Source organism: Zonotrichia albicollis, chromosome 2, assembly GCF_047830755.1.
Source record: "Zonotrichia albicollis isolate bZonAlb1 chromosome 2, bZonAlb1.hap1, whole genome shotgun sequence".
Classification (NCBI taxonomy): domain Eukaryota; kingdom Metazoa; phylum Chordata; class Aves; order Passeriformes; family Passerellidae; genus Zonotrichia; species Zonotrichia albicollis.
In genome coordinates this window covers 70,511,924-70,526,035 of record NC_133820.1, presented here as the reverse complement: position 1 = coordinate 70,526,035, position 14,112 = coordinate 70,511,924, and the positions used below count along the sequence as shown (strand labels likewise).

General features: G+C 40.5%; 1 protein-coding gene across 4 annotated transcripts in view; it reads right to left on the bottom strand.

Annotated features, from left to right (window-relative positions):
* Positions 1–14,112, bottom strand: part of OLFM4 (olfactomedin 4) — a 109,277-nt gene that overhangs the window by 23,229 nt on the left and 71,936 nt on the right. The gene's annotated exons all lie outside the window — the stretch shown is intronic.

Sequence of the window (14,112 nt, the reverse complement as noted above, 5' to 3'; positions counted from 1 at the left end):
AGAACAGTCTGGGGATTTCCCCAACCAAACCTTAAGGAACTTGTACAATACTTTTACAGGTTTTGGATAAATGATGTCATAAACCCATATAATAACCAAATTACTAACATACAAAGAACATCAGTTACCATCATAAATTAACTATATCCAATTTTCTAACAGGAAACCTCTTCCATGGGGTACAGTATCTGATCCTAATCTTGATTCTATAGAACATCAGGTGCTTATTTGCTATGAGAGGTAAACAGACATTCCCCTTACAGTGACTCAGTCATAAAAATCCTTGTAGATTATTTGAAGATTCCGTCAAAGTTGTGCAGACAATACACATCATTGTGGTATTACCTCTTACATGTACAGAAAAGAGCAGGTCAGGCTAGACTGCTCACACACCAGAATCATGTTTCTCTTGTCCCATGGGCCAACAGACCTTTGCCAATAAGTAAAATACACTGAGGTCTCTACAGCTTTTCAGTTCCCTTAATTCTCACATAGCACAGGTGGGACACAGATTACCTCCCATTTCATTCCCAGCAGGTTTGTGAGTCATATATTAACACTATGTGCCTATTAATGCTTACTTGTGCGTTAACACTGTGTACCCACCTATGCTTACTCCCCTGCTCTCTTTTCACGGGGCTGCATTCCACTGACCACAATGATTCACTGTTCTGTCTCCAGAGCACTGATCCAGAGAGATGAAAAAAGGTCACACGCAATTAGGATGGCCCCCACACTCCCCAGCTGTGACACACCACCCTATGAGAGCCAGCAAGCTGCCTGCAGTTCCCACAGCACCAAACCCACCGTGGGAATTCTCCACTTCCAACAAGCTACTGCCTTGATAGAGTCAGCTGCAAACCTCCTGTGCAGAACAAACTAAAATTTCTCTGCCGAGTTCTTTGGATCACTGGGAAAATGAGTTTGGGGTTTGGAAGAAAGGTTCTAGTTGGGACTAAGGGAATGGCTACATCTATGCACTTATAAAAGTCAAGAAGTCTCCAGACCAAAACACGACCACAACAAAACATCATTTTTCTTTTCCTTCTTCATTCTGTCAGGCTTAGTTGTTCTACTGAGTCAGCAACAAAAGGCTGCAGCTGTGCCTAAGTGAAGAAAGGGGTTAGGAGACTCTTACTCCCTTCCAAAGTTGGTGGGCAGAGGTCGAGGCAGGAGCAGCAGTACTTCTGTGCTGCCTCATATGAAACTCACGTCTCTGGTGAGGAGCTCTTAGGGCTTCCTTGAACTACCATAGCATTATCATCTCCAGGTGGCAATGGGAAAGCTGAGGCTTAGAGCAAATCCATACTAGAAAATTCTTGAGAGAAGCCATGTCCATTGGAGTAAGTAACATGTTTTTTAACCACAGCTTTGCATAAGCATAAGCTTCCTGACATATTCATAAGGCTGGCAGCAGCATCTTGCAGGGTAAGGATATAATAACTTCTTGCAAAGACATTTTTTCACAGCAGAAGCTGCATCTCTACTGGTGAATTTCATGGCTAATAATTCAAAATAAGATAGACAAGACCTGGAAGGCATGTGATAATGTGTAAGCAAAAAGAACCAGAGCCATGCTGGTAGAGCAAGAAAATGAATCCAGGCTTCCTCCTCTCAGATTACAGCAGCATGCTTTCCTGTGTAAATCACAGTGCTGTCAAGGGAAGGGAGAGACTGATGCTGTAAGTACAGTCAGGAATAAAGCCCTCAGCTCCAAGAGAAGCAGATTGGCCTGTCAGAGCAGCTGAAGGCTGTGAAATATCCTTTACAATATTAAAAAAAACTCTTTGGCCACACCAGAGCAGAGTTCAGGTGCAAACCAGCACATACATGTTGCAGACAACTGGTAAGCCTATGCTGCCCACTGGAGTAGCTCCTCTCTCAGGGTGTGATAGCCTGATATTGCAGAATTGCCACTTCCTTCCCAGAGTTTGGGGGGTTTTTTTGAGTGCACCAACTGATCTCCATACAAAACCAAAGGAAACTCTGGAAACAGATCACTCCCAAAAGGTGTCATGGATGAAGATTTGTTCTTTATTGGCCCCTGCCTGATGCTAACCAGCTCTTCAACTCCTGACATCAGCCCTTCTATCACATCCACTTGTTATGAAAATGCCACCCTGGTAGTCTTCAATCCATCCCTCAGGTTCTTTCTGATGCTCCAAGCAAAAAGAAAGACCCACACCAAAAAGACCTACACAAACCCACACAGAAAAGTAATGATCATATCTTAGCACCTGAGGAGCTCTAAGAGGCCAAGTGTTGCACTGTGTGGATACAAGGGAAACCACTGGGCTGTTGCAAGGGAGCAAGCTATGAGCAGCATACCAACAGGCCACTTTTCCTGAGGCCCAGGCATTATTCCAAGAGGTGAATGCATTTAGCATGACAGATGAAGCAGCAAGGGAAAGCACAACACAGAGACACAGGTAAATTGAGCTGACAGTGCAGATACATCTGTGTATACAAAGACTCCAGGTTAGTAGCAGGCTCCATGCTCCTTGTCCGCTTGCAAACTGCCTGAAGGCAGCTGCCCACGGCACCTACAATCCCACTGGCCTTGCCAAGGCACCACAAGTCCCACTGGCTACAGAGAGGGCAACTTTGCAGCACACACAGCCACACTCACAGGCTCCACTGCATAGCAAGCAAGTGGAATTTTCTAGGCAGCTTTGTGCTGTTAGCATAGACAGAGCATAGAGTTCAGAGCCCGATATCTAATCAGGATAAAAACCTGTTTTCTGAGCAGAACAGTAAGTCTCTGTTCTTTCCAGAGGCTGGGACTGCAAATCACCCACAAAACATGAAAGTTTCTCAATAGCCTTATGTTTAAAAGGCAATTCCAAGACAGGAAGCAAATATTGGCTAAGTAATGACAGTTAATCTGTTGCTTTGGCATTTTCCACAATATTTGTCTTTGCGCATGACCTCGCAGAGACAGTGGGGACCTACATTTTTATTCCTAATTGAAGAGTAATTAATACTAAGTAAAAGTACTTTCTCTGGATCTGTGTAGAACTCCTAATCTGAAAAAATAACTTAGATTCATTTTCTACATTTTAGAGGAGAGAAACTGCCATGCATAACGAGGAGATCCATTCTGACACCGGCAAGACTATATACAATCACGAACAACTAACTATGAATTCCAGCAGAAACTTTATTTATATGTCATATAGGAAAGTTGCACTTAAGAATTTCCACTTGGGAAAACAGGGAAATAAAAGGATTTTCTCTTGGTAGAGCTGCACCCTCACCAGTACTTCCTTGTTTGCAACTGTCCTAGTGGGAAATTCAGGACAAAGTCCCTTCTTTTGCAACAGACTTTGTCTTTGATGTCAGTGGGAGGTGTACAAAAAATGCCTTCTCAAAAAGCACACTTATGTCTCTCAGACACCTGTTCAGCAGAGACCTGCTCAAACCAGGCTAACTTATCACTACTTTTATTACAGCTCAGATAAATAATAATAATGATTAATAATAATGATTAACACAGAGATAGGTGATTTATATCATTTGCTCTCTAAAGCTCAATCCAAGGTCAGGGAGTCAAGTATTACTTGATCATGCTTGGTGGTATGAACAGTTTCCCATCAACATTTGGAAAAGATACTATTTCCCTGCCTTAGAGCCATGTTTTGCAATCATACGCATTAATAAGACTGAGAGGCATTCAACTATTAGAGAACAGGGACCACATTAAGCATGCAAAAATGCAGGCCAAAAAAAAGGTACTTGTCTCAGTTTATTAGGCCAAAAGCAGGATGAATTGAATGTAGGTTATGTATCTTGGTGGTTCTATCTATCAAGTCAGCACCCACATATATGTTTATCCTAGCTGATGTCACAATGTCAAATTCTTTCTGAATTGTTTACTACATTCCTAGGACAGGTGTATGGCCTGCACTTTCTTAAAACAAGAAAATAAAAACCAGTGGCTCCGAAGTGGGATATAATACCTCACTGTGCTAACTTGCCAGAATGGTTCAGACAGCAAGTACTGCACTGCACATTACATTTTGCAAGTCTAATGTAAAAGAATTTCTCCTGTTTGCCTGCAGACGCGATAAGACTCCGAGCCTCGTGGAATCAGCATTTCAGTGTATGTCGTCCAGTACCCTCTGTACTGTGGATTTAGCAAAGCTTGCCTAAAGCTTGTTAAATCCCTCCTCCCACCAAACCACGTATTCCTGAAGTAAAGCCAAAAATATGGAGAAAATGTTAATTCAAATTCACCCTATGATACAAGAACATAGCAGCTAATATTCCTTTTTATTTTCTGAAGGTGTTTCTTTCTGGAAATAATGAGTCTGGCCTTCTTTGACTATAGGATCATCCTGCAGTGAAATAAGGAGGTTAGGGGGGTCAGCTTTCTTCACTAAGGTTTTGTGGAAAATTTGTCATCATGAAATCCACCTATTTCATGATACCAATGTGCAACATAGACCTGTTTTAGTCTGCTAATCCCTTTACAAATTGCTTGCACTTTTTCCCTCTCCAAGTGATTCACATTTTTATGCAATATATTTTGGTGCCATCTATCATAAAGCTCATCTATTTGGAAGACATTATGCAAATACTTTCATTTAATCCCTTTATCAGTAGAATGTCAGGTTAGTGTTTTAAAAAACATCCCTCTGGGCCATGTTCAAAATAAGAAAGTGTATGGGAAAATATTAACACCTAGTTTAAAAAATATGTTGGTAAGGGCGAATCTCAGTTTTCTGAGACTGTAGGAAAGGGGCATCTTCCTGGAGCAGAATGAGAAACAGAATAGAATTTGCAGAAAGGGTGACATTTGGTTTGTGTCAAATCAATCTTAAAATGGCCACAGACACCAACTGGGCTGATTCAACCACCAAAAAAGAAAGAAAGAAAAAATTAACCATAATGTCAAAAAAGAAAGACCATCAGTAAGAGAGACATAAGACCACGACAACAGCAGCTGAGATGCCACCAGTCAGAACAATGAGAGATTATTATCCACAGATTCTGTGGCTTGGCAAAAGAGCTTTTGTGTCTGAAACAAGGCAATCCAGAGAATCTGGACAACCTGCCTGAGTTCAAAGCCAAAATGCACCAAGAAAGTATAGTCCTGGTCTGGAAGAACAGGAAGACAACAGGCAGAAGGGAGAGTGGATGCAAAATGGTAAGAGCATACATGAAAACTGGCATATTTTGTTAGAGAACATCAAAATGCATGAAAAGCAAAATCTAGAAGAGGAGTATAAGGGTGTATATATGAAACACTGACAGCAGTATCAAAATATGCTGGGGTGGTGAGTGAGAATCAATTCCCATTCAAGGATGCTTAAGAAGAAATAATTAATTCCTCAGAAGAAATGAGAGCAAACTCAGAGAATAGTGTATATTCATACAGGATGGCAAAGGAAGGCAAAAGAAAACATCCAGGAGAAGGAGTGTTAGAGGACATTTTGATTACAAAAGAAGTATACAGCTGCCTTGAGATTATGTTAGATTTTCATGGACAGCTAGCCACATGTATAAAGGCAGGAGAAACCTGCATGCAATTTTTTTTAAAGAAGAAGGAATAACTGCTTAACAACAACCTGGGGCAATGACAAGGCAGGGGACATGTTACTGCTGACAACAGAAAACTGCTCCTTCAAAAGGCATCTTAGAAACAGACCCAGCATGACATTGAAAGAAATTATTTACTTTGCTATTATGCTGGGGATAAATAATTTTCAAAAATAAAAGTTGACACACAATTAGAAAATACCTCAAACTAATAATGGTTTTCTTCTCATCTGAGCAGCTATTTGTTCAGCACTTCAGTACACTGCACTTCAAACTCCCAGAGTCTTACACTCATTTCTGTCCCTTCCCCCTGAAAATGTATCCAGTGAAGAGAATTCTTACTCTCTCAAAAAAAGTTTATCCTTCATACATATGTCCCAGTCCCAAGGAACACAGGAACATGGCCTGGATGCAATCTGAGTCACTAATATGAACCCAAACACTTACTGGCATCTATGTAATAAAGACTTAATACAGAAAGGTCCTTGAAACATCTGCTCCACACACCACCATATCACAAGCCCCAACAAAAATAAGATCTTTATTCAAAAAATAAAAAGCCATTCCTCTAATGCCTGTATATGCCTGTGGCTGGTGAATATAAATGCAGCCACTTGGCCAGAGGGAAAAGGTTCCCAGATGCTTTTCACAGCTTTGCACATGGCAGGCAAACTGCTGCCTCTGTCAAGTTGCAGAGCAGCACCAGCAGCCCTGGCTGTTCTGTGACCAAGGAATGAGGCTCCAGCCCAGCCTTGAGGTAGCAAGTGTTAGCAACCCCTCTGCACCTCAATATGCAGAGCTAAGGAACAAGAATGAAAATCTTCTCCCCCACAACAACCTCATGTCTGAAAGCTGTGGCACTCTCCTTTTTACTCCTCCTACTCATTTGGAATCTCAGATCAGGGTTGTCTTGACCAGCCTAAGGAGGTAATGAGACAAATGTGTTTTCATGATAGTTCTATAAATAGTTTCCTTCTAACAGATACAAAAAGATTCTCTTCCCCCTCTATAAGCCAAACACTGTAAAGTATTCAGTCACACCAAAAACATTAATGAACACTTTCTCTTCAACTGACAAAACTTTCTGGGCTTGGCATGGTTGCAAAAAAAGTCCTCCTTCAGCTTTTCATCTTCAGCCAGATATCACAACGAGGACAACAAGGAAAATATCTGAGCTGAAATAAGAGATGAGGAAACCTATAGACCATCAGCTGGATACAGCTGCAGCTTTGTTTAGCCTTTAGCATAGTGAATATTTTCACATTAATATTAGATATCCCTAAGGAGGCCTGTAGCATGCATTTCAAAGGCCTCTGATCCCAGGCAAGGAGAACATTCTCATCCCTTTCCTGTGGCATGCACACAAAAGTTAAACCAATCCTACACCTACTCACTCACCCTCCTCAGAGCACTGCATCATCATGGCATTATTACAACCAGGATCAAGGTGTGACCATTTTATCCTCCAACTGCCCAACACACTGCGGCACAGACCTGATCTATTCATGTCAGATGGGCTTGGTTACACAAATAGACCAGACCAGCAGCTATTCTCTTGACCAGTACCTTCATTTCAGCCACATTCACCATTCAGGGCAAAGAAAGCTAACATCCTAATAACACTTGACGCTGGAAAAGCAAGTAATCATTTGGTTTATAAGCTATTCAAATGTTCTGTTTTGCAGTACCTGTAGACATGGACATGTGTGCTCTGGGCTTTGCAATGGACACAATGATCCATTCTGACTAGATACATAATTTACATAATGCTAACTGTAAGCAATGCCAAAACAGCCCTGGTTTCCCAGAAATAAATAGATGGACCACACAAGAATGTGCTTCATGGGCAGCACAAAGGGGACTTATGCTCAGAGATATTCTCTGCAGCTGATTGACCCGAACTGTAAATATAGTGGCATGCTAGATTTCTGCAAACCTCAGGATGGCATAGGCACTGTGTCACCTGCAGCTGCTCTTATACAACTCAGACTACTTCTCAGAACAAATTAACATACCAGCTCTCAACTTTTCAGACAACTGAAGGAAATAAAGTTGCCCAAACAGCCCTGGGGACCCTGGAGCAAGGCAAGCTTTCCTCTAATAATGCTCACACTATAACACACACCCTGATTGCTTTCTCCACTGTTGACTACTGCAGACTTTCTGTGGGCTCCAGAGTTTATTAGTCCAATCCATCCTCAGCTGCAATGGGTTTAATCCAGTCACAGAGAGAGCACAGGTAATGACCCCTCTATTAAAACATTTACTAGAGCAAATGTCTCATTTTCAGTCCTTTGTAATACAGCCAAATTTCAAGTGTCTGAGCTCAGTGCCTGCCTTAATGATTTTTTAAGACTCCGGGGGACCAGAACAATTTTTTGTTGCTGTTTCTTTGAGAAAAAGGTTAAAGGAGAACAGGCAGTTCTTCTGAATGCTATTTTTTAGCAGAGTTCTGAACAGCCTCGCTGGCATCCAGAGGAATCTGATATTCAAATGAACCTAGAGCAGGGGCTAAAAACCCTGCTTGTTGACCCCAAGAAAAACCTGATTCCTCTATAGAAAAATACCAAAGACACCATGAAAGATCACCTCTACAAGGAAGAAAAAAGAATGAGTCTATAGTTCTCAGATCCCAGGTGAGGCACTGAGCCACACCACCTCTCAGGCACCTTGACAAAGTGCTGCACCTCGTTAATGTCACTCCAGCAGTGCTTATGTTGCATCCATCTGCTGCCCCGCAACAGCTTAGCAGCCCCAAAACAAGAGTCAAAAAACCAGAACTGCATCCTCAATCACATTCCACTTCATATTCCAGTGTAACTCGTGAGTGAATCCAGGTTTGTGCTGAGAGAGTACACTTCTCACTGGAACTTGAATCAGCTGGTGCTGATATCTGCCACCCTGGCAGGAACTTCTGATGGACCAACTGTGATAAACAGCAGAGAAGTTGGGAAGTGATAACATCTTGAATTGCTATAGGTTGAATTGCACGTGAATGTGAGTTGGAGTGCTCACAAGAGCTTGCAATTGTAATTGAATTACAATTACCATATGTAATTCAAAACATATGGTATGCTCTCCTGGGCTTGTTTACACCACAAAGTGTGTTTAAACTGAGATAGTGTCAGCTTTGAAGAAAACTAAGTTTTGACTCCAAATTTGAATAGGCTCTCTTATTTCAAAATAGGTTTAGTCTGAAATAGTTTAAATCCATACCTACTGGAGTTAAGCTAACTTAAAAACAAGACAATCAGTGGAAGTAGTGCACCTGCCAAGAGAATGCATTGCTGTTAACAGATATAGACAAGCCTAAAGAAGCCTAAAAACACATATCAAAAACAGGTAAGACTAGAGCATCAGATGAAATTATGGCCAAAAAAGAAAAAAAGTAGGGAAAAAAATCAAAGTTGATTTTAAAAAAAGAAATTATAATGATGTTCAGTTATTTAAGCATAATTTCTAGAACCACACTTTGTGTACCATTCTGAATAGTCAAAACAAATCTGAAAAAAAAATATTTTCTTTTTTCCCACAGATCCAACCTCTGGATTCTGTTTTTTCTTTACAGTCTCAATTTCAGCTTCTCCCTAAAGGTAAATGACTGTCACACCACAAACTTGACAAGGACCCATCTGCATGTCTATGTATTAAAAACTCAGTCCTCTTCCCATTAGACTCACAACGGCTGTTCTAGCAGTATAGCAGCTAATTTCCCATAGCGTGTGGAAGTTTGCCATTGGGTTTGAAATTTCCTGCCAGTTTGTGACAGTATTTATGCAGCTCTATCATTATGATATCACCAGGAGTCTGAAACAATAGTAAAATGTATTTACACAGAAACAGACTTTACCTAGTTACCTCAAAAATACACATTATATCAGAATAGTTCAATTAGTCCACAAGAAAATTATTTTATCTTCCATCATGAATGATTCTGTGCATTCCTTTATAATCATAAATTAATCCTCTATATTTTTTATCAGCAGTTTTTAAAGAACAGTATTAGCATCCTAGTCAACTAGGATCTCAGTTCTGATCTCTTCAGTTGTTTAATTAAAAAGTAGATCTTCACCCTTCCTATATATTAAGTTATAGACTCAAAATGAAAGTAGCAAGTCTGCCCCTCCTTTAAAATGCAATTAAAGTTTCTCAACTCATTAGTTTTCATTTTAATTGAAGTAACATTGCTCCCTGGGTTGTTTAAAAATGGGAGTGAAACATCCATCCATCTTCTTACACCACTTCTTCAGTTTCTGCCCATCTGGACTCTGTTCTCATTATCAGAGGCATGTCAACAGAGCTTGCTCAGTGCAAGTCTGAGGAGAAAGGAGAAAAACACTACCATCTTTATACACCAAGACAACCTGAAATCTGAGAGGCAAGTCGTGGCCATTCTTGGCATGATATTTCTACAGGTTCTGCCTCCAATTGTCCCCTGCATCACTCTGCTGGCAGTACCAACATGGCAACACAGCGGAAAATGTGACCCTCTCCAAGTCTTCTCTGCTCATACCTCAGCATCTCAGCTTAAATGGCTGGAGGAGGCAAAGTCTGCACGCAGGATGGGTTACCCTTTTCTTGCTGCCTCTCTGGTTTGGATGGGGGAAGGAGAGCCTCAGGCAGGATCAGGAGTGAAGAACCGGCAAGGACTGCAGCGCCTCCCACACGGCTGAAAGCAGCAGCCCCAAGCTTCTAAGAAACAGGGTGTGCAAGATGGAATGGGAGAACCTGAGGCAACACAGCTCTCAGAGGAACAAAGCATAGCGTGAAATGAGTCTCAGAAGGGGATTCGCTTCCCCAGTTGGTTCAGCCACCCAGCCTGAGGGTGAGGTCATCTCTGCAAGCCCAGTAACGGGGCTGTCTGATGGCAGAGTGTGTGACAGGTCTCAGACCATACCATGGGAAAACCATGGCTGAGAGATGCTTCCTGTTTCCCTGCTACACTCACTCCAAAAGCACTATAGATATTATACAAGCAGCTCCCTTCCGTTGGATTTGCTTGCACCTGTTATAATCTAATTAGGAGGAAATTGGACTTCCTTTGCTAGCATCATAAAAAGAGGCAACATAAACATATAAATCTTTCTCTCAAATTCCTTTTTCTTCTCTTTGAAATGCCAGAAGACTGCCCTGTGAACCCAATGTGCAATTCTATTTTGCATACCACATTGAATAATGGATCAAGTTTATGTCTACCACAGATGAAAATCATGCTTTTTCTGAAATCCATTCACTGCTTCATGAACCCCAAGTCCTCTAGGTGCTATACATTTCAACTGTCATAAATCCATGCAATGCTCCTGTGCATGGCACTATTCATTTAGACCACCAATTTAGTTAAATTGACAGATGTGAAAAAAACACATGTAACCAAACAGCTCCCCAGTGATCATACAGCTGCCGATGCTGAAGGGATTGCATGCTTAATTCAGTGACAGTCAGGCACTTCCATCCACATTTGCCACCTGCTGTCAATACAATGTCAGGAGGAGCTGTGCCACTCTCACTAAGCTTACTTCTATTCAACATTCCAAAAAGCTTTCTCAAGCAAATTAAGTGCAGTAGGTGGGATCCTGCACCCAGTTTCCCTGTGGCTCATAACAATCTCCCCACTGGTTTGATCAGGGCCCAAAGACCAACTCTTAAAGATGAGGAAAATGAGCATTTGGTCCACTTTCACTTTCTTTGCAAAACACCCTCGCGTGCATCAAAAATAACTCAATGAGAAAACAGACAACACACTGAGCAAAGGGTATTTATTGCCCTTATCTTTGAAATCTAGATCCTGCCACTCACACTACACTTCAACAGTGCAGTAGACTCTGCTTGGAGCTCTGGGCACTCAAAGTAGTTTAGGGACCTTCTCAAACTAAGCCAGACAAGGTATATCAAAGCAGATTATGAGGCCCCAATTCAGCAATGTCTTTAAGCAAATCCTTATGGCCCCTTAATGTAAGTAGCCAAGAGCTTTGACAGCTCAGGTCTTCAAACAGCAAGGAAGCCACATTTTAAAGCAGCACCACATATCTCTAAAATGACCATATGGCTCTTAATGTTTTCTGAAAGGCTTTTGTTTCACAATATGCATCAATTTATTGTGCAGCATCCAGTTTTCCACAATTTTTAGCACAATGAAAGTCATCAGGAAAAACTAAGTTTGCTTTTCAATAGAATGAACGAGATGTGTTCAGATTAGATTTCATTTTGGCATACAACAAAGAACAAATGGAGGATGCGCTTTCTTCACACAGAATTCACCATTGTCTCTCTCCAAGTGGGAGAAATGCCTGCTTTTATGTTCAAATCACTATAAATCAGCTTTCATCATGAACTTTCTGCATAATGTTAGCCTGCCCAACCACGTAAATAAATAAATGAATCAATGTAACATTGTTTTTATATGGCATATTGTCATCGTTCATTAGTTATTTAATTGTGCATGTGTTCTACAGTTTGATAGACAAGTTGTGCATGGGAAAAAAACCAACATTCTTAAGACTTTGGCACCTACAGCAAAGCTATTAATTTCATATTAATGCATCAAAATAAGTAATCAGCAACTCTGAAATCAGGTCATTCATTTTTGTGCCTAAATTTAGATCTAGATGATTAACTTTAGGCATTCACAGTTGAAAAATGTTCATCCAAATGTGTCATCAGGGAGGGTTGAATAGATTTCTAGAAGAAACACTTGAGAGAAAAATTCTAAACGATAACAATTTAGATGATAAACAGTATTATAATTTATTATTCATATAGTTCTATTGGTGTGCCTGGCATTCTAAAGGCAAGAGAAGAAATACAGCTAAATATGTTATTCTAAATATACTTTAAAGGCTAGAACTAAGGCTATAAAGATTTAGAACACAATTACTGGTGTTTAGCTGATTGTAGTATTTTTCAAAGGAAAGGATTTAAATAAGAGATTTTTCTCCTCTGCCCTTTGAAAAGGTAAAATAATACTTGTGAACCTAAACATCATAAAACAAAGTTTTCCAGCTTTGACCTATATCCATAAAGATATTTAGATGTTCAATTTTTATGTCAACATCCAACTTCACCTTGGTATCAAGGGATATAAACAACCGGAAACAGGGATGGGATTCATCTCTAAAATAAGTAAACAGCAAAGTAATTCCAAGGAATTACATACATTAGTCTTCTAAGGCAAGGGCCTTGGAAAGATTTATGCTATGACTTTCTGTTAATCAGAGAGGAAAACAGATAGCTAGTTTCAACTGGACTTCTGACTTTCAGAGGTGAAATAAATCCTTTTATTGGTGCCTACACCAAAGCTGGTATTCTTTCACAAAGATTTATTGATTTTGGATTGAAGCACACAAAAACTCCAGCATTTCTAGATGCTAAAATTCAGGAATATTCAGTACACAAAAATACCATGGTTTTGCATAAAAATTCATGATGTCTCAAGGCCAAGAATAAAGTATTTTAGTAGAGACTTTATAAGTGCCAACAAACTTTTCAATGGGAGCAGTCACACTCTTGACAAAGCAAAAAGCAAGTGTTCACTTGAACAGAGGGGAGAAGACATGAGCACCAAGAAAAGATGTGCTTCTTTTTAAAGATGTGTTAAACAACTCACATTCCTGGTGAATCCCACTCCTAGAAGGTAGGCAGTGACCAATTGAGTTTCACTCCGTGACAGCTTCTGTGTCTGGCATCCCAGCCAGTTAGTACAATGGATTGCTCTTCCTAAGGATCTAACAGCACTAATGAAGAGGTACTGAACAAGTCTAAATGCAAAAGAAAATTCATTATAGCAGGGGCATTCACAGAAATAACTTAATAAAAACTGCCCATTTTGCAAAGAGGAAGATGGATGTTGTTTAACGGGGTCTTTTTGTCCGTAAAACATTCACTTCTATCCCTCTAGCAAAATGTGTCACTGTATGTTACAGAGAACTCGTTCCTTTTGTGTCTAGGGACAAAACAGTTGCGGTGTAAAATTTCCCCATGAAGACAGTAATGAGCCCAGAACCTGGAAAGCACTTTAAATGTGCACACACCTGGATTACAGACAAGAAGAAATGCTTACAGATTCAAATCCCTCCTTGCTACCGCTCCCTGAGATGACACAGGCAGCAAATGACCTCTTAAGTCTACCTTTAGCAGGGACACTTGATTTCTTGTGGAGTGTTGCAGTGTTGGACAGAAGACATTCTCAGTCAGTACACATGGCAAAGGTGTGGCATGGTAAGGCTCAGGAATCTGTTAACTATCAATGATGAGGCCACCAAATCCTTTCATAAATGGGGGAAGCATGAGCTGGTTCAGAGACGATCAAGTCTGTATAAAACAGGCTAGCTGGATTAACTCTCTCTCTCCCCCCACTGGCAGTGGAGTCTAGAGGCAAGCTATCTACTTATAGGCTAGACACCTAATTTTTAGACAGTAATATTTAGGTAAGACTAATGCAGGAAATACCCTATAGCAACTTTAAATTAGGGTAGATTAAGGGTGTGTTTTGCTGAAACAAAAGTAATTCTTGTAATCTGCTTTCTGAAACAAGGAAAGTAATGAAAATACAAGCAAACCAATATATGAGAAGCA